This window comes from Hoplias malabaricus, chromosome 2 (genome assembly GCF_029633855.1).
Source record: "Hoplias malabaricus isolate fHopMal1 chromosome 2, fHopMal1.hap1, whole genome shotgun sequence".
NCBI lineage: Eukaryota > Metazoa > Chordata > Actinopteri > Characiformes > Erythrinidae > Hoplias > Hoplias malabaricus.
This window is the reverse complement of record NC_089801.1, coordinates 61,344,984-61,368,784: the sequence shown is the minus strand read 5'-3', so window position 1 is coordinate 61,368,784 and position 23,801 is coordinate 61,344,984. Positions and strand designations below refer to the sequence as shown.

Here is a 23,801-nt window from a genome sequence, read left to right as displayed (position 1 = left end):
CACTCAGACGATAACCAGTCAACCAACGTGTGTTTTGCCTATGGGAGAAAAGAAGCATGAGACTGATGCTACCTGTTGCACCACCTTGTTAAATAACATGTTTAATTAATATTCAAACTGAAAGTAAGTGACAGATGAACTACAAAAGCAAAAACCTTGTCACATTTATACAACATACTACTGGTCAAAAAAACCTAAATATTGAATGAAATTTGTGCACTTACAAAAAAAATTATTTAAACTATTGTCTGTAGAGAAGTTGTTTTTTTTTCACAGAAAAATAATTAAACAATTTATTGCGGAGTATCTCTAGAAATGTATATTAAAAAGAAAAAAAATTATTTTTGTTTCATGTGCAGCTTTGTGTTGATGTTCATTTCTATAAACAACAGCAAGAATATACAATATGCATCATTTACATTTTGCTCCATAAACAAATAATGCAGTGTTTATATATGTGTTAATTTCAGTTGGCTTTGGGCACTTCCTTCAACAGAAGACTGAGCTTGGTGAAAAACAATGATGAAGAGTTATTCATTTAAATATTTTTATTTTTCAAAAGTTCACATTTTTATAATTCTAATTTAAAGCAGTTTTATATTCAAAATAGGCCAATTAGCCTTTTTTGTTTTATTCAGGAAATCAGTATTTCCTCATATTGCGTCTCTTAATATTGTTTTGTCTTATGTAAATATTTGTTTAAAAATCCAAAGTGATCAACTGTAACACATTTTACTTATTTTACTAATTCAAAACTCTAAATTGGAACATTTATATGTTTAATTTCCAGGTGATTTGAACAATTATTTATTGTGTTGCAGAATGCACATTGTCTGGCCAAAATAAATCAGAATCAGAATCAGAATCTCTTTATTTCGCCAGGTATGTTAGACATACTAGGAATTTGTCTTGGTGACAGCAACACATGTATGACATGTAACACGTACACAGACTGTTAACAAAACTTTAAAAGAGGTACAATAAACAATAAATAGACTAAAAAAATACAGTTAAGTACTGGAAAAAAAGAGCGTTAAGACATAAATTAGACAACATAAAATATAAAATCTATACTGTACAGATATGCGTATGAATATAAATGTTTCCAGATATTCCTAAAGTAGGTTATATTATATGTTGTTGTAGAAGTTACAGAAATAGAACTTCTGTACAGCTGTGCAAAATAGCATAGTGCAAGTGAGTAAAGTGTCCTGTTCAGTGCAGTTAAGTCCAGTCGGTTTAGTTCAGTGGTTTGGAGACTCAGAGGTGTTCACTGTGGTTGAGGAGAGCTACAGCTCTGGGAAAGAAGCTGTTAGCATGTCGTGTTGTGCTGCTTTTGATGATCCTTAGTCTTCTACCAGAAGGGAGAGTCTGGAAGAGGTGATGTCCAGGATGTGAGGGGTCAAGCATAATTTTGCGAGCGCGTTTCCTCACCCTGCTGGTGTGGATCTCCTGAAGCGTTGGCAGGTTACATCCAATGATCTTCTCTGCTGATCTGATGATGCGCTGGAGCCTGGCTCTTTCTTGTGAGGTAGAGGAACCAAACCAGGTGGTTATGGATGAGGTGATGATGGACTCGATGATCGCTGTGTAGAACTGGATCATCAGGGTCTGTGGCAGGTCAAATTTCTTGAGCTGTCTCAAGAAGAACATTCTCTGCTGAGCTTTCTTGGTGATGGAGACGGTGTTCCTCTCCCACTTCAGGTCCCTGGATATGGTGGTGCCCAGGAACTTGAGTGACTCTACCGTGGAAACTGCGGTGCCCTTGATGTAGAGGGGGGATACAGGGGGTGGGTTGCGTCGGAAATCCACCACCATCTCTACAGTCTTGTCTGTGTTCAGCAGCAAGTGGTTGTCACTGCACCAGGACACCAGCTGACCAACCTCCTTTCTGTAAGCAGACTCATCACTATTGGCTATGAGGCCCACCAGAGTGGAATCATCTGCAAACTTCAGGAGCTTTACAGCTGGTTCCTTGGAGACACAGTCGTTGGTGTAAAGGCTGAAGAGAAGGGGTGAAAGAACACACCCTTGTGGAACTCCAGTACTGAGTGTTCGAAGGTCTGAGGTGTGTTTCCCAAGCCGCACATACTGTCTTCTGTCTGTGAGGAAGTTTGCAATCCACTGACACATGGAGTCCGGCACTGACAGCTGGGACAGTTTGCTTTGAAGTAGCTGCGGCACAACGGTGTTGAAAGCCGAGCTAAAGTCAACAAACAGAACCCGAGCGTAGGTTCCAGAGCTGTCTAGATGCTGAAGGATGAAGTGGAGAGTTAGGTTGACCACATCATCAACAGATCTGTTTGCTCTATATGCAAACTGCAGGGGGTCCAGCAGGGGGTCTGTAATGGTCTTTAGGTGGGCTAAGACCAGGCGTTCAAAGACCTTCATGACCACAGATGTCAGGGCGACAGGTCTGTAATCATTAAATCCAGTGATGGTGGATTTCTTGGGGACTGGAATGATGGTGGAGGTCTTGAAGCAGGCTGGAACACAACGGAGCTCCAGTGATCTGTTGAAGATGCTGGTGAAGACTGGTGCTAGTTGGTCACAGCAGTGTTTTAGGATGGATGGAGAAACTGAATCAGGTCCCGGGGCTTTCTTCACCTTCTGTCTGCTGAAGAGTCTGTGGACGTCCTGCAGGCTGATGGTGAGACAAGCTGGGGGTGGAGGTGTGAGAGCCAGTGTGGGGGAGGAGGGGGGTTGATGATGGGGTGAGAGAGTCTGCTGATTGTCTATTGTTTGAAATCTGCAGAAGAACTCATTCAGGTCGTTGGTGAGCTGACGGTCGTTCAGGTGGAGGGGGGTATTTCTCACCTTGTAGCCAGTGAGAAGCTGAAGACTGTTCCAGGCTGACGATGGGTCGTTAGCTGTGATGTGGTTATTCAGCTGCTCTGAGAACTTTCTTTTCGCTGCTTTAACCCCTTTCTCCAATCTGTACTTGGCTTTTTTGTAGATAGCTCTGTCTCCACTCCTGAATGCGGCCTCCTTCTCTCGCCTAAGCTGTTTCAGTTCTATAGAAAACCAGGGTTTGCTGTTACTGTGTTTAACACGTGTTCTAGTTGAAATACAGCTGTCTTCACAGAAGCTTATATATGACGTCACAGCGTCTGTGTATTCGTCCAGTCCGTCTGTCGCCTCCTCAAACACAGCCCAGTTTGTGGATTCGAAGCAGCCCTGCAGCTTCTCTATATCTCCACTGGTCCACCTCTTCACTGTTGTAATGGCCGGCTTGTTGGTTTTGAGTTTCTGCCGGTACGTGGGAATGAGGTGAACGGGGCTGTGATCGGAGAGCCCGAGAGCGGCGCGCGCAACAGCGCGATAGGCATTCTTGATGCTTGTGTAGCATTTGTCTAGTGTGTTGCCTTCACGTGTAGCGCACGCGATATGTTGCCTGTATTTGGGCATCTCCTTCGTGAGGTTAGCGCTGTTAAAGTCCCCCAGAATGATCAGCAGCGAGTCTGGATGGTCTCTCTCTAGTTCCATTATCTGTTCGGCCAGTTGTCTCTGCGCGTCGCTGGTGCACGCGCTCGGCCTAATGTACACGCCGGCCAGAATGAAGGAGCTGAATTCTCTGGGAGAGTAAAACGGCTGACAGTTAATGAAGAGAGACTCCAGATGAGGAGAGCATGATGTTAACAATACTGTAGTGTCTCTACACCAGCGCTCGTTGATGTAGAAGCAGATTCCTCCTCCCCTACTCTTCCCGCTACGTTCCACGTCTCTGTCCGCTCTCAGTAGCTGGAAGCCCGGTACGTCCAGCGCACTGTCCGGGATCAGCTCGTTCAGCCAGGTCTCCGTGAAGCAGAGGGCAGAAGCAGAGGAGAAGTCCTTGTTGGTCCGGTGGAGCAGGAGTAGTTCCTCAGTTTTGTTGCTGAGAGATCGGAGGTTGGAGAGGAATAATGATGGTAGAGGTGTGCGAGGCCCGCGCCGCCTGAGACGCACGAGCACACCCGCGCGTCTGCGCCTCGAGCGTCTCCTTGCGAGGCCGAGCAGCGTCAGCGCGGCCGTTGTAAAGATTTCCACACACTCTGAAGGTTTTTGAATAAATTCCGGCATAAAATCAGGAGAAATGTTGTCCCTGGCGGTTAATAACTGTTCTCTGTTCCAGCTGACCAAGTTTGAGGTACAATAGACAACATTAATTAACAAAAACAAACATAACACGGAGGAGCTCGTCACCGTGGCTGCCATCCTCGGCGCCATCCACTGAATAAATATTGGACCAGGCACTAACACATAATTAGTTTCAACAACATGTTGTAACATTGATTTGTGTTAATTGATGAATGAGATCTTATATTGATGACAAAATCTTTGAACTACTCCATAAAGTCCTCTCCAGTACATCCCAAAGTAATTAAAATGGGGTGGAGATCAGGGCTTTTTTGGAGTGTTCATTAAATTAATTCACTTTGTCGAATAAAATAAATAATATGAAAATAAAATGACTAACCAGTTACAGGTGACCAACAGGTGACTGGCACTGACTGACTGGAAGCTGCCAATGACTGGTGCTTCCAGCTGCCAGTAAGAGATTAAACACTTACAGACTGCTAGCAGCCATTAACCCAGTGAAGAAATACAAGTAAAGTAAAGATTTTATAGAAAGTATTTATTTGGATGCTTCTGATAGTGGTATACTATCGCATTTTCAGAAATAAATATTTCCTTGAACTGCAAATCTGCTTATATGGTAAAATATTTTCCTCTATGCTCTTCACTTCAGTAATAAACAAAACACAAATAGTACACAAAAAACTAACTAACAAACAAAAAACTGCATAGTGATCTTTGATATACATCAAACGTGCTCAACAACAAAAAGTATTAGTGAACTTCAACTCACTCCCTTGAAATGGCAGAGAAAGATACTTCAATTACCTTCACAATGTTTTCAGTCCTTAGTGTGTACGTATATAAATGTATATGGAATGTGTCTATCCGATCTGAGCTAAAGTAAAAATTGTCTCAGAAAATAGCGCGCATAAAAATTAAATAGCTTGGGTAGCTATGGGTACCCAAAATAATTCTGATCTCTGGCCACACGTGAAGTCCAGAAAGAATAGCCAAACCCAGCTTCCCTCACTCTGACATGAACAGTGTTCAAGTCCAGCACTTGTGGACATGTTCTCAGATAAAGATATTAAAGGTAAAGATATGTTTTTATGTATTTAATGAGTATATGGACTTTTAAAACCCTCCCTGTATTGTTAACAACCCACCCTTTGCATTAAACAGTCATTCTATAATGTTTTTCAGCTGGAACTATGTGATATCCTACCAGTTTCTTTAATAGAGTAATTCCTAAGCTGTGATTTAGCGTAAGTAAATTTCACTTGGATGGACATGAAAAATACATGTACTGTACGTAAGAAATACTTGTAAATGATATATTGTGTCACCTACAGGCCTAGTCTAATACTAACCGGATTCCAAAAAAGTTGGGACACTAAACAAATTGTGAATAAAAATTGAATGCAATGATGTGGAGTTGCCAACATCTAATATTATATTCAGAATAGAACACAAATCACAGATCAAAAGTTTAAACTGAGAGAATGTATCATTTTAACTTCAAATCGTGACTCATCTGACCACAGAACAGTCTTCCATTTTGCCACACTCCATTTTAAAAGACCCCTGGCCCAGTGTAAACATCTGAGCTTGTGGAGCTTGCTTAGAAATGGCTTCCTCTTTGCACTGTAGAGTTTCAGCTGGCAACGTTGAATGGCATGCTGGATTGTATTCACTGACAATGCTTTCTGGAAGTATTCCTGAGCCCATTCTGTTATTTCCTTGACAGTGGCATTCCTGTTTGAGGTGCAGTGACGTTTAAGGGCCCGGAGATCATGAGCATCCAGTACAGTTTTACGGCCTTGACCCTTATGCACAGCAATTGTTCCAGGTTCTCTGAATCTTTTGATGATGTTATTCACGGTTGATGATGATAACTTAAAAGTCTTTGCTATTTCACGCTGGGTAACACCATTCTGGTATTGCTGCACTTTCTGCGCAACAATGGTGGAATTGGTGATCCTCTTACCATCTTGGCTTCAGAGAGACACTGACACTCTGAGAAGCTCTTTTTATACCCAATCATCTTGTAAATTGACCTAATTAGTGTTAATTGGTCTTCCAGCTGTTCGTTATATGCTCAATTTCCTTTTTCCAGCCACTTATTGCTACTAGTCCCAACTTTTTTGGGATTTGTTGACACTGTGAAATTTGAATCAACATATTTTTCTTTTAAAATGTTACATTTACTCAGATTAAACTTTTGATCTGTCATCTATGTTCTATTATGAATAAAATATTGACATTTGCCATCTCCACATCATTGCATTCAGATTTTATTCACAATTTGTTTAGTGTCTCAACTTTTTTGGAATCTGGTTTGTAGTTAATAAACATCATGTTTTACTGTTCCCCTAGTCTCACACTGCCAGAGTCTCTAGGGAGAGTCTGGTGCCTTTCACCACTTAAAGTGTCCAAGAACCGCCTGCTACAGGAAAAGAAATTCAACTGATGAGCAAAAGGACCAATCACAAGTCTGCTGTTTTGGCTTGATGTGTAGAAAGAGTCTTTATGATTCATGTCGGACCAGTAAGAGCCAGGACAAAAGGAAGTGCTTATACGTAGATGTACAAAGAGCCAATCAGAATGCAACTGGCAGAATCCTGACACTGAGTACAGATTTGTGCACTGAAAGTATCAGACTCTACATCAACTTGTGGGCAGAACGTCTGAGACTCATATTGGGATATGTCCATTTGCAGAAAGACAAAAAACAACAAAATGTAAAGCAAAAAATTTAAGTAAAAAATGCAGGTCAAAAAGTAGTAGAGCAGAAGGGTAAGATCCTAAATCAGGGTCCAATTAAACAGACAAAAAAGAGCTTTACAGAGCAGTTACACACTCAGTAAACAGCCACACAGAGTGGAGGAGTCTGTAATGATGAGGCTGACTGGGGGAAGATGAAGTGCAGGGGGCTTGACTGTAAGGTTTAATGCAAAAGGAGTATTACTCAGCGGAAGGAGACCTCTGCTGGACACGCAGAGAAACACAGAAAGAGTGCATTTGTATTTTGGGTTATTACTGATAATCTCTTAAAATTGAAGTTATAAAATCACTTTACGAAAAATTTTTGAAAGCCAGAAATATTTATGTAAAGAAAAGTGTTGAACATGTCATTAGTAACTTACTGGTGTTTGTAGATGAGACGGTGCTGTTGGTGGTGTTTGGAGTAATGGTGTTCACATCTGAGAAAGGACAAAACATGTTAAACAAACATGGAAATCTAATAATCTTTTTAAAACTACTGCTGGAAAACACAGACAAACCATTTAAAAGACAAGCACAGCACCTGCACAGCTTCATTACAGACGCTTGGACTGACAAACTCATAAACGTAATAGTTTCCTGGACAGGCTTTGACTTGAATTGACAGAGACCATTCACAGCAGTTAATCCAACTCCCACAGACCCCACGAGTGACTATTCCATCTATGATCTGAGGGTGAGGGCTGTTCAGCCACAGAGGAGCATCAGTGCCACATGTCCATCTATTAACACAGCTCTCTGGCATACGGACACTCATCCCGTAATACAGCAGCCGGTACCAGCCGTTCCAGGTGAAGGACTGATCACAGATGTGCAGTCCAGTTGAATTGGTGCCTCTCCAGGGTTGATCCAGAGACGTGTAGTTGTTGCAGGGATCAGCTTTTGGTGAAACAAAATATACGCAAATGATAAATAGGTATATTTTTTTTCTACTAATTTACACAATGTGAACTGCTCAAGATAACTCAGTACCACTTTAAAACATAACTACACAGACAAAGGTTTATATAAGATTTAGACAGCTGTTTACAGTCTAATTAATAACAGTGCAATAAACACCTTAATTATCATTAATAATAATTTTAACACAGAGATAGGAAGCATAACAGTGGCCGCTTTTTGCATAATAGTGAAAGTGTCAGGCAATAAAAAATGTATGTACATTTTTATATTAAATGTATATTTAATGTAAATAATAAGCCAATGTGAATGTGAATTTAGTCATTTCATATGTTAAGGTGCATCACATTGTCATCAATGTCTAAAGATATCATCTATCAGTGGGTAATGGATTAAAGTTGGTTGATAAATCGTTAAACTTATGAATAAACATCCGATGAAGTTGACAGGCTTAATGTTGACTGATGGAGAATACAAAGTGAGGTTGGTATTTGGCAAGGTCTGTGATTTAACAATGCAGATGGATGTGGGTTCACTATCTGGCAAACAACCTGTCACTGATCTATCTATTTATGTGTTATACATGATAATTAATGACTTGTAATGTGTTTACAACCTAATTAATAACCGTTAATATCAGATTGTAAACCATTTATAAAAGGTGTAGTCTTATTGTGAAGTGGTACAGATTACTCTTACTAAACTAGGGGTTATTTAATTATGTTACAAAATATTTGACAAAACCTGAGCCAAAAACCTGCTCTGCTTTCTAAATTAAATTTATTTCTGTTTACTGCTGTGTTTAGACTAAACACTTAATGAATAACTATTCACTCTTTAACTGTGAACATACACTTTATTTATTAGTCTGGTTTGCTTTAGGTCTCACTTACTTAAATCTGCAGCCATGCCTTTAGTGATGGTAGTTAGCAGGAGCATGGTGAGCCCTAGTGGAGAGATTTATGAATTGCTGAGTAATCATTAATACAGCTGTGTGTAAAACACACACTACATTATTCATTCATTCATTCACTGTCTATCTAAAGACTCATGACTTCACACTGACTCCTGTCTAAAGACTTGTGACTTGACTCTGACTCCAGCCTAAAAACTTAAGTTCACTCTGACTCTAGTCTAATGTCTCATGACCTCAGCCTCACTCTAACCTAAAGCCTCTTGACTTGATTCAAATTTTTATTTAGTAACATTTGAATATCTCTGATACACTCTATAAAGTCATTCTGGTGGCCTTTAGCCAACACTTAAATATATGCACTGCTTTAACTGCTTTTTCATTTGGTGTTTTATTGAGTTTTGGTAACATAACTAATATAAGTGTTGTTTCAAGACAATTTCCAGTCTAACCTGAACTCAATATATTCCATTAAATACTAAAAAAGCAAAAATCATTTTCTGGCAACTCAGTTATTTGTACTGGATGACGCCATTTTCTCATTCATTTGCTTTCTCCCTCCCACTCGGACAAGATGGATTTTACTGGAGAAGGCTATTTCAGTTTGCTCCAGGCACGTCTTATTGTGGATAAGGCACAAAAAAGTTTAGGTTTGCCCATTTTTCTGTTGTGTTGATGGTCTGTGTTTGGTGGATATAGGCAGAATTAGGCAAAATAAGCTAGCCGTCCTTAACTCTGTAAGAGACAGTGTTGCAAGCGCTAAAAACACTTTCATGACCCTCAGGTGCTTTTGTAATTTAATTATTTACTCGCTTTGGGACTTCTCATGTTCTCATTGTTTAAATTTCCTTACACTCAATTGAAATGGCGCCTTATAACTGTAATATTTATACCGCATACATAATAGATATGTTGTTTACTGTTTCAAGTATGTGAAAGATGTGAGATGTGATCACAGTACGGAATAAAAGTAATCATACTGTTGAATATCTTTTGATGGTGACATTTATTAAGTTCATGTTATATAAAAATGCTTTTTACTATGTCTGTCAAAGTAACTCACCGTACTCAAAACGCTTTAATGGATCAATGTAATTTTACCAGAAGTTGACACAACTCAAAAAGACTGTCGCAAAACGTTGCGTTGATTTTTTTTTTTTTGTCGACCCAATGCTTTATTTTTTAGAGTGGAAGTAACAAAGTTGTAAATCCAAACAACTCCACACAATAATATTACTCTCACTTGAACAATGAATGTTCACTTCCATCTACTCTATAGTTATATGGGGTAAGAATGTCATTCTAAAAGTTCTGCCAATCCAAAGAAGCAGACTTCACCCTGTGTGTTTAGTTCTGTGACCCTGTGAACTGTGGACATTTTAAAAATCACATTTTTCTGACAACTTTACCACCTGGTTTTAATTTCTCCAGTGAGACTCTAGTTTGTTAAAAAGAGTAGAATTAAAATTATAATGACAATTTTAAAAATCAAAGAAATCAAATATGAAAAGAAGATGAAAAGTCTGTGACCATGTCCATAAGACGGCTTCATACTATTCATTGATAGTCACAGACATAAATAAGAAAATGCACTATTTAAATTCAGAAATATTCATTACAGAAATAAAAATATTAATTACTGTGTATTACTATATTTTTTTCTTTTTTACATTTTTCAAAACCAAATGATCAAAACAGTACTCACATGTCCAAAGGTTCATTATATTTCTATTCATTTTCAACAACGATTTGAGGAACGGGAGCTAGTCGTATTTTCAGGCAGCAAGTTTATTATTTGCCTCCAGGCTGTTACAGGTTTTCATTAGATGTAGTTTATTTTCATTATATTCTTCCTCCAGATGCTGGGGGTTTTACATTTAACTGACAACCAATCCTCTGCATCATAAACAAATCACATGGTTTTGAAAACAGGAATTTTCTGCTGGTTTGATGCACCCTCTCTGTAGAGGACACTGTTCTGTGATGAACATTTACATTTGTGAGTGGGTCAGTCAGGTTTGTGAAATCATCAGGAAAGTCAACAGTCACAGCATGAGCGCTGAGACCAGCCACAGACTCCAACCACATTAAAAAGCTTCCCTATGGACAGAACATCTCCTGATTATATGGAATATGATTTACAGGCTCCCCAAGCCACAGTGTACCTGAATTAATGAACTTTAAACATACTGTAACCCACTCACACACACACTGTCACACCCTGGCACTTTCTTGTTTGTTTTCCCCTTCCATGTGGCTCTGTTTGTTGTTATTCCTATCTCCGTCTTCGTTTCTCTCTAGCTCCACCTTTGTCCCGTCTCTGTTCCGCCTTCTTACCTTCGTTATCTGTGTCAGGTGTTTCGTGTTAAGTTTGTTTATTTAAGCCCTCTTCCCTCACTTCCTGTGATCGGTCATTTTGTTTTCGTTGTTGTTTGTCATTTGTAGTTTCGCGCTGTTCATGTATTGTTTTGTCGTGTGTTATGTTTCGTTGTGTTTTCGTCCTCGTTCTTGCCCGTCTCTCTTGCTCCTTTCATGCCCCATTCGTGTTTAACCTCTAGTTCGTTTGTTGTTATATTAGTGTTTGTTTCTCGTTTCTCGTTCCTTGTTCGGTCTCCTGCCTGTTGCTTGCCCCAGTCCTGTAGTGTTGTTTCCTGCTCTTTCCTATGTTTATAAGTCATGTTATTTCATGTTTCTCGTCTAGTTCGTTTGTTTTGTTATTTCATTATTAAACTCTGTGTTGTAGCGAGTGTGTCCGCCTCCGTATATCCACTCATCACACCCCCGTGACAGAATGACCGATCTGTATAAGGACACAGCTAGCACGGACTACCCGTTTAGGAGATGTGTAATTCGCCAGACTCCGTTCCGCACAGGTCCCAAAGATCCCGTGGAGGAGGCGTTAAGAGCGGCCTCGGAATGGAGTCAACGGCTGCAGCTCATGCCCGGTGCAGTTCCTTTCCCCCGAACAGAGAACTCGATTCGTGAATCAAGGGATTTCTCCAGCGGGAATCGACGGAGCCGGAGGAGAAAGCGGGCTGGAGTCTCCCCCTCGCTGGAGGATTATCCCCTCAGGTCCGGGGAAATTCTTGGGGGGGGGGTTAAGGGTAGGGGCTGTTAGCCTCCTACCTCAGGACAACAGAGGTGAGGCTAACAGGGGCGCACCTCTGGGGGAATCCCTCAAGAGGGCGCCCATCAGACCCCCTAAACCCTTAACAGCTCCAGTCCACGACGTAAAAGCACGAGCCCCTGCCGCCGTGGACGTTGCTGCAGGGCCTCCTGTTTCCAAAAACGGCGCTGCAGTCCCTTCTGCCATCCAGGAGAAGCTGGCAAGCCTCATGGCAGATCTGGAAGCTCTTAAGAGAGCGGCGTCTCCGGCCGCTTCTGATCCCGTGAGAGCGGCGCCCCCGGTCGCTTCTGTTCCTATGAGAGCGGCGCCTACGGCCGCTCCTGTTCTTGGAAGAGCGGCGCCTACGCCCGCTCCTGTCTTCATGAGCGCGGCGCCTACGGCCGCGCCTGTCTTCGTGAGCGCGGCGCCTCCGGCCGCGCCTGCCTCCGTGAACGTCGTCGCAGCTTCCTCTGCCTCCGTGGACGACGTCGCAGATTCCTCTGCCTCCGTGGACGTCGCCGCAGTTCCGCCTGCCTCCGTGGACGACGTCACAGATTCCTCTGCCTCCGTGGACAACGTTGCAGATCCTTCTGCCTCCGTGGACGACGTCGCAGATTCTCCTGCCTCCGTGGACGTCGTCGCAGATCCTTCTGCCTCCGTGGACGTCGTCGCAGCTTCCTCTGCCTCCATGAACGACGTCGCAGCTTCATCTGCCTCCGTGGACGTCGTCGCAGCTTCCTCTGCCTCCGTGAACGACGTCGCAGCTTCATCTGCCTCCGTGGACGTCGTCGCAGATTCCTCTGCTTCCGTGGACGTCGTCGCAGATTCCTCTGCCTCCGTGGACGACGTCGCAGATTTCTCTGCCTCCGTGGACGTCGTCGCAGTTTTGCCTGCCTCCGTGGACGTCGGCGCAGTTTCGCCTGCCTCCGTGGACGTCGTCGCAATTCCGCCTGCCTCCGTGGACGTTGTCGCAGTTCCGCCTGCTTCCGTGGACGACGTCGCAGCTTCCTCTGCTTCCGTGGACGTCGCCGCAGGTCTTCCTGTCTCCATGGACGTCGCCGCAGGTTCTCCTGTCTCCGTGGACGTCATCGCAGGGCTTCCTGTCTCCGTAAGTACGGCTCCCTCAGCCGCTCCTGTCTCCGTGACTGTGGCTTCGGCCGTTTCTGCGCCTGTGAAGGTGGCTTCGGCCGTTTCTACTCCTGTGACTTTGGCTTCGGCCGTTTCTGCCCCTGTGACTGTGGCTACGGCCGTTTCTGCCCCTGTGACTGTGGCTACGACCGTTTCTGCCCCTGTGACTTTGGCTTTGGCCGTTTCTGCCCCTGTGACTGTGGCTACGGCCGTTCCGGCACCCGTGACTGTGGCCACGGCCGCTCCTGGTCATGTCCGTAGGTCGGCCCAAAGGACTTCGGGGCCGATCCCTAGATTTGTGCACAGGCTTGCTTCTCAGACATTTCCACGGACATTTGCCAGCCCTGGGCACCCACCAGTAGTCTCGTTTCCCGTCTCTTCTTTCCAGTTCTGTCCAGTATCCATTTAAGTCCAGTCCCATGTCACCTGTTCCATTTCCTATCTTGTCTTGAATCTTTTGGTTTCCTGTTTTTGTTTCTTCTGGCCCCTCTTTAATACCTCTGTGTCACTGCTGTGAGAAGAGTGGTACGCCGTGTTCTCCCTCTGTTTTTTCTGAGGAAATGCCCATAATTCACATAAACATATGTTGGTAGGTGGATTGTTGGTGCAAATGTGTTCATAAGTGTGAGTGGGTGATGGCCTGGTGTCCTTTCCAGGGTGTGCTCCTACCTTGCACCCTGTGGTTCTGTGTAGGCTTCAGACCCAGTGAGACCCAGAAGACAATAAAGTTAATAAAAATTAAGTGAACACAGTGTCTCTCATAATATATTACTAGATTATTATGTTATTAAATACATTTTACTTTTTGAGACGAAGCAGAGCTCTAAAGTATGCTCTAAGATCTAAAAATTACAGATGCATGATTTTCTTCACTTTCCTGTATTCACTAATTCACTTTAAATCCCTAATTCTAACTTTTTGTTAACATGCTCTAAAAACAGAAAAATTAATGCTGTATTTAAAATTGATTCCTTTAGAGAAGGGTGTCCATTCATTCATGTAGGTTTGGAGCCTACACAGAATCACACCTTGGGCAGATCACCAGTCTATCACAGGGCAACACACTCACCCTATCATTCACTCACACCACCTACATTTCATTAATTAATTCCTTCATTCATTTTCTGTAACCACTTATCCAGTTAACTCACACACGGATACCTATGGACACATTTTGAGTCATCAATCTACCTACAAACATGTGTTGTTGGACCATGAAAGGAAACAAGAGAACAGGAGGAAACCCACGCAGACACAGGGAGAACACACCAAACTCCTCACACACAGCCACCCAAAGCGGGACTTGAGCCCACAACCTCCAGGCCTCTGGAGCTGTGTGACTGCGACACTACCTCTTGCACCAACGTGCTGACCCTATCAACATTAGTGTATAGCAAATCAACATATCAGCGTGTATTTTTGGAGCCCAGATCATCCGGAGGAAACCCACCCAGACACAGGGAGATCACACCAGCCTCCTCCACAGAGTGACCTGAGGCAGGTTTTGAACACAACCCCAGATCCTTGGCTGTGACAACTGTGCAGCTACATATATCGTTATATAAGGAAATGTACAAATATTACAGTGTATTGTGTTGGTGCTTTAATGTGCAAAATACAGCTCAGAAATAAACCACATAACATTGGCTCTTGCGCACCATTAATTTACATTTTTTTTCCATAAACAAATGATGTGGTATTTGTGTATGTGTTGATTTCAGGAGGTTTGAGACACTTCCTTCAACAAAAGACTGAGTTCTGTGATCAATCATTACTCAGAGTAATTAATTCCATAAGTGTGTCTCTGTAAATCACATCTTTAAAAAATAAAAAATAAAAGTAGTTTTAACATCAATGTTAAACTTAATGTTTATAAATGACATTGTGACTTTTGGTTTTGGTCATTAACAAGTATAGAAAGAAAGAAACATGTTTGATTTATTTATTTGTATAAAACATTTTATACATAATTGCAGCTCAAAGTGCTTTACAGAAAATGTCTAAAAACAAAAACTAAAAAACAGGTAAATGTAAACATTGTAACTGCAATTATAGTCATTATTAATTTTTTTCATTAAAGCTAAATAATAGTGCAATAAAAATATATATTACTGATGTAAAAACTGATTCAATGTAAAATAAATGTATTAGAAAACATCTGAGATCTAGCAGCACAGAAAAGCTTTTGCATGAATACATCAAACCCAAAGAAAGAATAAAACATAGATTCTGAGTTTATTCCACACCCTGTGTGAGGAAGAGCCTCTCTAATACCGGGATCAGACTACACGATATTGTTGTCTTTCCCATTGGTCACTATGTCAGATTAGAAAATCATACTGCAATACAGTCGTGTTGAATTCTGGTTGCGATCATGGAAACTTTACACATTCTTTTGATTTTGGTGGGTCAAGACACTGTCAGTGATGGATACAGAAGAATTGTTTTGTGATTTTGTTATCTTTATATATACACTGTAGAAGTCTGCATATTGACACACATATTTTAGTTGAGGGGGGCTCCAAGTTCTCAAAAAAGTGCCAAGGAGGCTCGGGAGGAAAAGTTTGAATACTTCTGCAATAGGACAACACAACAACAACATTAGAATATTTTAAAACAAAATTAAAATTGTGGACTGGAATTCATAAGTCTGACCGTGGAAGGGTAGGGTTGGGGTATCTTGTTTCTAAAGTTCTTGTTCACTGATCCTGTCTCCAATGCCCTGTTTAATAAAGAGGATCTGCCCTGTGCCCTGCTGATAGTGGTTTATTTGTCAGCCAGCCACGATGCTTTCCATTAAGAATCTTTTCGATGATTTCATGCCACTGTGCATTATTACTGGATGAGCATAATACCTGTACAGTACAGTGCTGTAAAACACCAGATCTTATTTAGTGTTCCCTTAAAACAGCAGTATGTCCTCCTCAGCAATCCCTTGATAAATTTTAATGTTTACTACCTTTGTAAAAATACACATCACTGAAGAGTTCACTACCTGACACTTCTCCAGTGAGAGTAGTATGATATGATGAATGTGTATTAATTCCTGATAAGAAAATGTGACTTTTAGAGAGTTTTAATTTAAATACCCAAACGTTAGCTCGTTTCAGAGACATCTCCACACAAGCAGATGGAAGGTGAGATAAACCTCCAGAGCAGGCTCATAAAACTCCCTCCAAAGACCCTTTTCTATGACTTAAGGACCCCCAGGGTCAAGAAAAGAATGCAGAGAGACACACAGACCCACCTTTATCCCATGTCCTCTTACACCTTTTTAAAGACTGTTAACTTTAAAAGACTCAAACATCCCAAAGTTCTTACATGGAAAACAAGTTACATATGTGCACAACAAAATGGGTGGGATTAATTTACCTATGTTTAAAGTCATTTTTGTTTATATAAATTTGTGTAGAACCAAGGTAACCACATACTATGTGTATAGTTGGTTAATAATTATGTAGAACATGGTTGTCTTAATGATACTACTTTGTGTTAGCATCTAATATTATATTTTTATATATATTTCATATATCATTCATTCTTTAAGCCTTTGTCTTGTCATGGGTCATAAATTGTATGTGATCACTACCAAGCTACAGGAAGCAGCCAATCAGGAGCAAGAGAGGCTCCAATCTTATCCGATTGGTATTAAAAGCAGGTTTTCTAAACTCTGGTAAAAGCCGGTGACACACTTGGCTCTCTCTTTTTAACACTCCTCTGAGACACACTCTTAGTTCGTTTCAGAAAAGGCCTTAATTGTTGGTGATTTCAATATTCACTTTGAGAAGGATTATGATCCACTTAAAATTGCTTTTGAATCAATTTTGGATGCGCTAGGGTTCACTCAGAATGTTACTGGGCCCACTGATCATTGCAAACTCACATTGGACCTAGTGTTAACATGGGGCATTGAGATAAAGAATCTATCCAATCTCTCGCTACGAGACCATCTCTGATCACCATCTGATCATATATGAAATTGCGTTAAACTTTGATATCTGTCCACAGCCACGCTATATTAGAAAGTGCACTATAACATCCTCAACAGTTAGTGATTTTATCAACAACCTTCCAGACCTTACCACCATTTCTTTTCCAACTCACCCAAATGACTTTGAGCTCATTACAAACAACCTACAACATGTATTGTGTACAAACCTAGAGTGTTTCACCAGTCAAGACCAAACAATTTAGAGAGAAAAGGCTTGCTCCATGGTACAGTGACAGCACGCGTGCCTTAAAACTGGCTGTTCGTAACCATGAATGTAAATGGAGACACACAAAACTAGAATGTTTCCGAATTGCATGGCAGCACAGCCTCACCGACTACAAACATGCCTTATCTAAAGCTAAATCTCTTCCCTTATAGAAAACAACAAAGACAACCCTAGATTCCTTTTTAGCACTGTATCAAATCTAATTGGCAACAAAAAGGAAATCAACCTCTGTTTTCTGTAGCAATGACTTTATGAGGTTTTTTAATGATAAAATTGATTGCATTCGCCTCAAAATCCAAAGTCAGTCCAAAGTCACATCAGCTTTTGTTGATGAACCCCCCGCCAGCTCTGAGGTGCACTTAGACTATTTGAATTCTGTCGATGAAAATGACTTGCTTAGTTTAATTGGTAACACTTTACAATACGGGTGCACAAATAAGCATATATTAATACGTCATGAATGATCTCCTCATAGTATATTAATACATACATTAATGCTTAATATATCAGGAACTAACAAAGGATATACATTAATGACCACATTACTCATACATAAATCACCATTAGCAAGGGTAAACATTAAGTATCAACATCTTGTTAATTCAATCTCTTAATTAACACTATGACTTGCCTTATTAATTAACACCTTTGTGGGTTAATTTAATTATTTAATTCATTATTGTGGCCAATAACAACCCTAAAGTCAAGTGACTTTATATAAGTAATTACAAAACTCGTAATAAACTCATAATAACCACTTAATCACTGCTTATGTCCCTGCCTATAATTTTGCCTACATCAATGCACAAAGATATGTAACACACAGTATCCAAATAGATCCAATATGTAAAGGGTGTTAATTAATAAGGCAAGTCATAGTGTTAATTAAGAGATTGAATTAACAAGATGTTGATACTTAATGTTTACCCTTGCTAATGGCGATTTATGTATGAGTAATGTGGTCATTAATGTATATCCTTTGTTAGTTCCTGATATATTAAGCATTAATGTATGTATTAATATGCTATGAAGAGATAATTCATGACGTATTAATATATGCTTATTTGTGCACCCGTATTGTAAAGTGTTACCGTTTAATTAGTTCATCTAAATCAACTTCATGCATACTGGATCCTGTACCAACACAATTATTTAAACAAATTCTACCTAAAGTCATTAGACCATTGCTCACAATAATAAACTCATCCCTCAACATTGGATATGTACCAAAACCTCTGAAACTAGGGGTAATCAAACCAATTATTAAAAAACCCAATCTTGACCCTCTTGTACTCGCAAACTACAGGCCAATATCAAACCTCCCTTTTATTGCTAAGATTCTAGAAAAAGTCGTGTCACAGCAGTTGTGCTCTTATCTACAAAACAATGACATTCATGACATTTTTCAGTCTGGATTTAGACCAAATCACAGCACAGAAACGGCTCTAACAAGAGTAACTAATGACTTACTCCTTTCACATGATAAGGGCTATATCTCTATTCTGGTGCTGCTTGACCTTAGTGCAGCGTTTGATACCATAGATCATGTGATGCTTCTTGATAGGCTGGAAAATCTGGTAGGAATAAAAGGATCTGCCCTCTCTTGGTTCAGATCTTATTTATCTGATCGTTATCAATTTGTTTATCTGAATAATAAATCCTCTAATCATACTTTAGTTAAATATGGTGTTCCACAAGGATCAGTGCTTGGCCCTGTATTGTTCACACTCTACATGCTGCCACTGGGTAGACTAATCCGTAAGCATGGGATTCAATTAGACTGTTTTGCTGATGACACACAACTGTATATATCAGCCAAACCTAATGATGTTGCTTGTAAAATAATAGAATGTCTAACTGAAATTAAAGACTGGATGATGCAAAATTTTCTCATGTTAAATTCTGATAAAACTGAAGTCTTGTTACTAGGTACAGATACTCAGATACATTCACTCAGAAATGCTGCTATTAATCTTGATAATTCAACAGTAAAACACAATACCATCATTAAAAACTTAGGGGTAGCCTTTGATTCGACTCTCACATTTGATACCCACATATCCAATACAGTCAAAACCGCCTTCTTCCACCTACGCAATATTGCCAAAATTCGGCATATTTTATCCTTAAAAGATGCAGAGAAACTAGTGCATGCTTTTATAACTTCACGTCTAGACTACTGCAATGCGCTCCTGGCAGGGAGCTCGTGCAAAGCGTTACACAAGCTTCAGTTAGTTCAAAATGCAGCAGCCAGGGTGCTCACTAGAGCTAGAAAATTCGAACATATCACCCCAGTTCTCTCGTGACTATAAAATAATCCTCTTAGCTTATAAATCTCTAAATGGTTTAGGCCCGCAGTATCTTACTGAACTTCTCATACCTTATCGCCCGTCACGTACACTTCGTTCACAGGATGCCCATCTACTCTTTGTTCCTCGCTTTAAGAAAAACACTGCAGGAGGAAGAGCCTTTTCTCACAAAGCTCCTCAACTCTGGAATAGCCTTCCGGTTACTATTCGGGGCTCAGACACACTCTCAATCTTTAAATCTAGATTAAAAACCTACCTTTTCAAATAAGCTTTTGGTTAATCATTCACTTTCAGGTTACTCCTTCTCTATTGGTGTTCGGGCTGGTTTTCATATTATCACTGTTCTGTATTAACCCTGTCATATCACCATAGCTACAGCATTTTTAGTTAGCTTTCTAGCTTTCTTCGCCAACATGCTGTCCGTCGCTGGGTTCTCTTGCCTGACCCGTGGAAGCTTTTTTCGCAGGACAAATTTACCCGTTCTTTACCATGACCCTATTAACCTCTGTATTTTCATTTGTTTCCTTTGTCTGGTTTTCTTTCTCCCGTCTCTCTCATGCTTTGAGATGTCCTGCTGCTCTCCAGGTGTTGCCCTGATCCAGCCCCTGGATGCTTGGCCATGCTGTTTTATCTCAGATTAACTCTGCACCTAATTTTAACACACACATAATCCCTGATCACCTTCTCCTTTCTCAGACTCATACATCACTAATATACTACATTTATATTACTATAACCCCTTCATCTGTCATCATTTCACTTTTCCTTCTGTTCTGTTCTCTGTTGTGTCTCCGGTGTCAACCCGAGGAGGATGGGTTCCCCGTATGAGTCTTGGTTCCTTCCAAGGTTTCTTCCTCATGTGCTGAGGGAGTTTTTCCTTGCCACTGTTGCCCCTGGCTTGCTCATTGGAGGCTCGGACCCGGATCTCTGTAAAGCTGCTTTGTGACGACTTTTTGTTGTGAAAAGCGCTATATAAATAAAATTTGATTGATTGATTGATTGATTGATTAGAGAATTTTGGAGAGGAAGATGTTTTTCTGAAGAATGTCTCTCTCCTGCTTCCAGCAGACAAAGCTTCTCAGATAGGGTAGTCAGAGAGCTCCACTGCTCTGCAGATGTCTCTGCAGGCGTAGGCTCTCTCATGGCTCTCTTCAACAGTCTTGGGCCCCTCGAGAGGACAGAGTTTTCTATATTAATGCTGTCCAGATAGAAACTATAAATTAAGAAAAGCTATAGTTTAACCCTAGCAAAATTTCAACACCACACCCAAAGCATGGAAACCTTAGACCTCTGACCCTAAAAAGTACAACAACGCCTCAGGACCAACAACGATGAAAGAAGACGGCCGCACACACCCTCAGAATGACCTTCTGAGATGAGGCCCCAGGAGAGACCTGCTTGGACTGTCTCCCACAAGGCGGCAGATCAGCGATGATGAAGAATCCCTACAGAGACCTTCAGAACGCCACCAGCTCCGACGGCTGCATCTGAAAGCCTCGGGAGAAAAGGAACGCCAGCGGCTGCAACCTACAATGCCCGCGTCTGCAATTCTCCAGGTAGTCATGCCAGAAAGCACCGTCAGCGACCTGCTCCCTGTCCTTCTCTGGATACGTAAGGTCACATGGTCTCATGTCTCTCATGGCTCATGGGTTGGTACTGAAATACTTGCTGGGATAAACTATAGCCTTTCTTAGAACTTAGGGTAATAATTATCATAGAGAAATTCCCTCATATTTTAATCTCCCTGTTCCCATATATATCGCTATAATCCATTTCATTATATAAATGTCTAATTAATATTCATTACTTGATATTATTATTAATAAACCAGTTGTGTGATAAAACCAATCCTTGGTTATTTGTTTGTGTGAGCACCTTTCTTGTATAGAATTATAACTTCTAGTTCAGATTCCATTTCAGAGTCAAGAACCCACGGCAGGTCAATGAGCATAATTCATTAATAATAGTTAATTCTAGCTAATTCTGCTGTATAATATGTGAAGATGGCCTTCTTGTCTAAGCTGAAATTAAGACAGGTAAAGACACTACATATTAGTTAATGGCTCCCAAAAATGGAGCTTAGCAAAATGAATTAAATAATTAATTATTAATACAATAATAATTCATTATCATTGACTCCACTATGTAGTGCTTATGCCACCGCAACGTGTGCATACTATTTCCACTACACTCTAGTTTGCAAAAGGCAGTAAAATCAAACAATGACAAAGTCAAAAAAGGTAACAAGTCCATGACATCTTCCTCACATCTGTGAAAATGTTCTCTAATATCTTCTTTGTTCCACTTCGTAAATAAATGTAAATAAATCAAAGCAGTACTCACATGTCTAAAGATTCTTTTCATTTCTATTCATATTCAACAGTCAGAGGAAACGAACATATTCACATCATCAGGCAGCAGGTTGAGTGTGTGTCTCGTGGTTGATCCAGGTTGGCCAATGCCAAACATCGGTTTCAATGGTGCAAGGAGTGTAAATCTTGGGCTGTGGACAATGTGAAACATGTATTGTTCTCTGATGAGTCCACCTTTACTGTTTTCCCCACATCCGGGAGAGTTATGGTGTGGAGAAGCCCCAAAGATGCGTACCACCCAGACTGTTGCATGCCCAGAGTGAAGCATGGGGTGGATCAGTGATGGTTTGGGCTGCAATATCATAGCATTCCCTTGGCAAAAAAAGGAGTTGGGCGAGCAGCAGGTTTAAGCACAGGTTGATTAGGGCTATGTTGGTCACATTTGGATTTTGTTGACAAAAGGCAAAAAGCAGCAGGGCCAAGCTCAGGAACACCAGCCCCACGACCACGGCTATGGTTAGTACCACGTCCATCACAGTATTACTCTGAAAAACCACACACAAGAAACTGCTATAAAATCCAAGTCTTTCATTGTGAAAACATTCCCAGTGATCAGATGTCTGAGGTGTTTGAAGAGATGTTAAATGGTAGAACTTGGTGTACTTGGTAGTATTTACAAAAGATGATGTTTGAGAAAATGTGAGAACAGCAGTGACATGTATATGGAAAAAAAATATATAAACATATATAATTTGATTTTCCCCACATAAACTATATAATTTACCTATGTATAGTCTGTGGTATAGGAAAGAAAAATAAAAAAGGAGATCTCCTTAACGTCTCAGCCGTTTCTCCTAGACAACTACAAGATCAGATGGAAGAACAAAGGAGACTTTAGCCTAAGTCTCCTGCTGCTAAAATATGTCTCCTGAACCTAAGACCTCAGTGATCTCACAGGTGTCCCCAGTAAACAAGGAACGTCCCTGGACGTTCAAAATATGTCTAAAAGTAGTCTGTCCGTCAAGGAAATATTTTAAACGTCAATGGATGTCCAAAATTCATCTTAATAAGTTATTTATGTGGTGACCAATCGATAACGTCAGTGGACGTCCAAAATGCATTTTATACAAGTAATTTATTTCGGGACCAATTATTAACGTCAAAGGATGTCCAAAATACGTCTAATAGTCATCTTTTCAATGTCTGTTTTTGGATGTCTTTTCAACTTTCATTTTCAACTTTAAGAGAACGTTGATTAGACGGCAGTCATTACATTATTTCAGTGCTGAATCAACGGCTAAATGTTTACTGGGTCTCCTCTGGAGATTAAATGGAGATCTCAGTAAAGTCTCAAACTGGACTCAGATTTGCCAGATGAACTACACCCACTATCTCCTTTATCTTCTTTTTCCCTCTCTTGTTTCTCATGTCTCCTTTTTGTCTCTTTCTTTTTCTCCTAAGGAACTTTAGGAAAATCACCATTGTGTCTCCTGAGCAAATTATAAGCAGTAGAATTTTCCTTGGGGAAAAGCTGCTTGTGAAGATTTCTTAAAACAAGAGCTGAAATATCCCAGCTGGCCACACACAGAATTTGCAAGCTGTGAAACATACCAATTTGATTATTAAAGTTTGCCAAATATAAAATAACAATGCTTTTTATAAAACTGAAATAGTTTGCTGCACATGTTTTGTTTACTATCTTCTTTTTAAATAAGCCATTAGGATCACACAAGTGAGGCAAAACTTCATATGCTTTATCTTAAAATTCCTTTGATACAGAGATCTTTAATCAATCTTACATCATCATCCAGGGGTGGGTGGGTCTCCATGATGAGAGCAAAGCTTGAGAGGTGAACACAGGAGCACACACTGTGACTGTTGTTGGACTTTAGGAGTTCACAGCCATCTGAAACCCACTCAGTGTTATTCCAGTACACACAGGACAATGTACCATTAGGATCAATTTTCTAAACAAAAAAGAATAGCATAGTTTTAATTCCATGCTGAATCTGACTAGAAAATCCCTGCCTGCGCCTGTGTTTATCTTCAAAAGTTGAAGAATGTCACATCCCT

At 40.7% G+C, this 23,801-nt stretch overlaps 1 pseudogene; it reads right to left on the bottom strand.

The window, feature by feature from the left end:
* The window catches only part of LOC136677606 (adhesion G protein-coupled receptor E3-like), a 48,866-nt pseudogene that overhangs the window by 22,810 nt on the left and 2,255 nt on the right, over positions 1–23,801 (bottom strand).